This window comes from Suricata suricatta, chromosome 1 (assembly GCF_006229205.1).
Source record: "Suricata suricatta isolate VVHF042 chromosome 1, meerkat_22Aug2017_6uvM2_HiC, whole genome shotgun sequence".
Taxonomy (NCBI): Eukaryota; Metazoa; Chordata; class Mammalia; order Carnivora; family Herpestidae; genus Suricata; species Suricata suricatta.
Window position 1 is genome coordinate 105,826,416 of NC_043700.1, and position 5,428 is coordinate 105,831,843.

The window sequence follows — 5,428 nt, forward strand, 5'->3', positions numbered from 1 at the left end:
GTTGAATGTTGCCTTAAGACGATACATTCAGAAATAGTACATGTTAGCAACTGGGGAATATTTCCTCCAAGCCAGCAAACATTCAAAGCAAAGCAAAGCAAAACAAAACAAACAACAATGCTAAGGCATTGAATCATTAAATAGGCAATGCTATCATTTAGATATTAAGAATATAATATCTAACTTATTAGAAACAGAAGTACATCTAAAGAAGTACATTAAAACAGGGCAAGATGACTTGACTTCCAAATGGACCTTGCATAATAATGCTAGTGGAAAAAGGAAGACTTGAATTCTAGCACTAGAGACCTACTCTCTGATGAAGGACAAAGACATTTCATCACTTTCTACTGAGGCCTGTATAAAATGACCATGTAATTATGTACTTCTCACCAAGCAAACTTCAAACAACTAGTTCAAAAACTCTAGGTACTTCCATGTCCTGGGCTTGCCCTGAATAAAGGTACTACAGTTAGGACCCTGGAAATAGCTATTCCCTTATTCTCTAAATAGGTTAATTGGCATTCTTAATCATACCTCAATCGGCTGTGATTACAACTCATTTCAATCTATTAGCCAGTACATGATGAAACCTAGTTTCCTAACATGAAAGATGAGGTCCCAACTCAGAATTGTAGTAAATATTTTGAGGTTATCCACAAAGCTCCCCATTTGGAATTCCTCCTGCTTTAGTTTAGTTTGTTTTTAGGCTTATTATTTATTTTTGAGAGAGGGAGAGAGAGAAGGGGAAAAGAGAAGCAGAGAGAGAGAAAGAGAGACGCAGATAGGTGAAGCCGGAAGCTTGACCAATTGAGCCACTCAGGTGCCTCCATCCTGCTTTAGTTTTTAAAAGATTTTTCTTACCTTTACTTACTTTTGAAAGAGAGAGAGAGAGAGAGAGAGAGAGAGAGAGAGAGAGAGAGAGAGAGAGAAAGTGTGTGTGTGTTTGAGTGCGGGAGGAACAGAGAGAGAGGGAGACATAGATTCTGAAGTAGGCTCCGGGCTCTTAGCTGTCAGCACAGAGCCTGATGCAGGGCTTGAACTCACAAACCGCAAGATCATGACCTGAGCTGATGTTGGACGCTTAACCGACTAAGCCACCCAGGTGCTCCTGCTCTAGTTTTAAAGCAACTTTTTCTTCCTTTCATGAAACACTGTGCAATGATTGCTATATCACCCAGTCTTCAGTAACGCAAGTTAAACATATGGTACTTTATCTTTACAATATAATTTTGACAATACAGTTGTAAAGAGTTTTCATTGCACATTGTACTTTCAGATATCTTGTTAAAAAAATAGAAAAATCATTTGATTTACTACCAGAAACACTTGAATCGATTGATAATTATCATAGACTTCTCAATACGGAAATATTTATCTGAATTTTACTTTCTTTGACATGTTTGTATCACTCCTAGCTACTACAATGGAAGATATGTTAAGTATTTATTCATTGATTCATCTAGATATATTTTTAAATATTTTATTTTAGAGGTATGCAGTTTATATGGTAGATAAAACAAACAAACAAAAGACACTGAGGCTATTCTCAAGAGATATATAATCATGGTAAATAAGATTTAAAAATAGTAATAAAAGAAATACCAAAGGGCAAATAAATATTTACTGAACTCCAGTACAGATAATCACGTCAATGGCAGTGTATATGAGTCAACTCAGGTTAAATAACACTGTAATACCAAACAACCTAAGAAATCTCAGTGACTTACAAAATAAAGGTTTATTTTTCACTCACACTCCACGTCCATTCGGGGTCAGGAATGACATCTGCTCTGTTTCTCTATTTCCTGCATGAAGGGATTGGTCTGAATGGCAAATGGAAGAGACAGCATGGAGGAACCACACATGAGCTCTTAAAACCTTTGTTTAGAAATATCACATGTTCTTTCCAGTTGTGTTTTCTTTGGCCAAGGGAAATGGGGTCTAGGAAGTACAGTCTTCTGACAAAGAGAGGAGGCATAGTGATTCCTCAAAAATGTCGAATATTTTTAATATTAAAGAAAGCAAACGTTCCTTTATGAGAGACAAAACACCTACATGCCCATCTTTTAGACTATCTATAATCCTTTAAATATCCAAGGAGGAACGCCACTCCAGGTCTGGCAGGGAGAGAGGGCAGCTGTGGCCGTCTTGATGAGTGGGCCCGGCATGGGTTATATGGAGTTTAGAGCATATCTGTGATCGCCCGGTATTTTTTCTCGATTTACTTCTTCTTAGGCTGTTTGCCTGCTCCTTGCAATCAGATCCTATGTAGACATTAGGTTATCCAGCTCCCGACCCGCTTCTGGCTTAGTGCAGCAGCCTTGGCGGTCACACATTTCTATCACCAGCTCCCACAATTCCATCCAAGTCTGTTAATCCACACCGCTCTGCTCTGTTTAAGGAGCCTGAGGCCGGCAGCCTCTGTGTCCTCCAAGCACCTGCACAACATCTGCCCGTGTTCATTCAGTCCAAATCCCAAATCCCAGACGTGGTGCCTCATCTCAAGTTTAGTGGATCAAGGCCACTGTTGTCTACTTTGGGTTAAGAGTGCCTATAAATGCAATATGAAGAAACAAATTATTAAGCAAATACATTTTGGGTAAATAAATCTGGAAAGAGAGGGTCCAAAGGAATGGAAACTAACTTCCTATATAGTAGTAAGTTTAAAACTACTGTTCTTTGGAGTGTCTGGATGGTTCAGTTAGTTGGGCATCCAACTTTTGATTTCCGCTCAGGTCATGATCTCATGAGACAGTGTCCCAGGTCAGGCTCTGCATTCACAGCACGGAGCCTGATTGAGATTCTCTCTCTCCCTTTCACTCTGCTCCTCCCCCAATCTCTCTCTCTTTCTCTTTCTCAAAATAAACAAACTTAAAAAAAAAAACTACTGTTCTTTGAATTTCTTACAAGTGGGCAGCCTCTATGGACTGCAATGGTCAGGAAAGAGTGCAGGACAAGGAACGTATGCGCTTGGACCAAGCAGGATTTAAAAGAGTAAAACAGTAACTCAAATTATCATGCTTATTAAGCAACTTTTTAAAAATATTACTAAATATAAATCATTACCATAGAGAGATCACATATACTTTAAATTTCATTAATTTTATCTATGGCATGTATATATCAAAGCATCAAATTGTAACATAGTTAAAATTAATAGCAGCATTGGCATAACTATAAACCTCATTAGCTTACCCCAGGTTTTAATAAAGGCCAAGTTAAAAGTTATGCAAATAATATATATTCTGGCTAATGAGGAAAGACGGTCAGTAAATAAATACTGATTTTGATCACATCTTCAGTGTCAAATCTTTATAAACACGGTACTGTGTCTTTGATTACTGCACCACCAAACTGTTTTTCTCCAGTGCGGAATGAAAAGGCAGAAGTGTGGGTTTTGGATAAAGGAGCCCACCTATTTAGGCTTCAGGCTCTGCCCAACGCAGAAGGGGGCTCAGAAATAAGAGAGAGAAATCCCTCCCATTTCTCCTCTTCTCTCTTAGACATAAGTGGATGAATCTAAACCTGATGGCACTTTATGAAAGCTATGTTTGAGGACAGCATCCAATGCAGCTGATCTTTCTCCTCTTTTTTTGCAAAAATAAAAGACCTTGTTTACAATCTTTGTGTTTAGAAGCAATAAGTCATTTTTCCTGCCTAACATGTGAGAGCTATTTTACATAATCTTTTCCAACTTTCCTTGGAGTCCCCTCCAGGGATCAGCAATTCAGGTTAGCTGGTGAGTTTTTGTTTTCAGGTATTTTCTTTGCAAATGGCCTGGTCTTGAAGACTCAGCCACTAGCTGGTTCCAGCAGGCCCTGGGGTAACACCGGTGCTGGCGTTCCTTCACGGAGGGACGGTGACAGAAGGGACTAAAGCTGATGTGTGATCAAGGTCCTGGGCTTTTAGTGGCATCGCTTCAGCTTTCCACATGGGAATCCCTCCAGGAAAAAAAAGTTCAGGCACTGAATTTACATTTCTATCTTTGTTTTAAGATCTGAGATGGAAGGGAAAGGGGATTAATTTTTCATATGAATTAAAGGTGACTCTAACAATATGTTTCTTTACAAGGTTAATAAACAGGAAAAGGCAAGTGATCAAGATGTAACCGTAATTATTACTAGATTTACTTCAGACTGCTACTTAAAGCTACAAGACACTATCATTACAGGCAATCCTCTTTAATGTCAACATCAATTTAAAATTACTCGGGATTTTTCAATAAGTGGTCTAAGCTTACTAAGTTTAAAATGACATCATAAAAGCAGTGACATATTTTTGTTATTCAATGATAATAAAAATAGTAAGATTAAGTGTCTTCTAATCTCATTCTATCATTTGCCTAGCTACTAAAGGCAAAAAGAACCCCACATGGTAGACCAATCATCATAAATGTAAAATCAATTTTAGATAAAAAATAAAGATCAAATTAGGAAGGAAGTCTGCAGTGTTGTTCTGAGTGCTGATTACAATAAGGTACAAGTAATTTCTCTCTTTTTTTAATTTTTTAATTTATTTTGAAAGAGACTGAGACAGTGTGAATGGGGGAGGGGCAGAGAGAGAGAGAGAGAGAGAGATTGGGAATTCCAAGCAGGTTCTGTGCTGCCAGCACAGAACCCTATGTGGGGCTCAGACTCACGAAACTGTTTGATCATGACCTGAAACCAAACCAAGAGTCAGACGCTTAACTGACTGAGCCTCCAAGACACCCCATGGTACAAGAATTTTCTAAAAATTAGCAGAACGTTCATTATCACCCACTAATAGTACATGCACATTAATTCATTCAACAGTGTATGCTTTCACAGAGAACTGCTTTCTTTTCTTGAGATACCTTACTTGTTAAGCAGCATTGCCACACACACACAAAAATGCCAACAGTATAATTCCCCACGGTTCACTTAATTTACTAATCTATAAACACATTCAAATGAAGTTTACTTGAAAGGTCAAAATTAAGGAGAGCTGAATACCTCAAATTGCTTAGTTGCTCAAATATTTCTGTTCTTATTTCCCATGGCTTCAATCACAACTTTTGCTGTTGAAAAGATATTTATCATATGCATAGAATATATCAAATATCTAAATTCATGTGTCAAAACTATAAAACAACAAAACAATAAAATATTCCTATCAAGAACTATGTTACAAGGATGACATATAGATAATATGGTAAAAGCTTGGATTCTGGAGACAGGTATTTATACTTTGGCTGTAGTAACACTTTAGCAGAGCTTGGTAGTCAAGAGCATAGATTCTGAGACAGAAAAGCCTGGTTTTGAAGCCTGGTCTGCCACTTACTAGATGTGTGACATAGCACAGTAACTTAATCTTGCTAGGCCTTGATCTAATTATTTATAAAAATGAGAATAATTAGGGATGCCTGGGTGGCTCAGTCGGTTAAGCATCCAACTTCCGCTCAAGT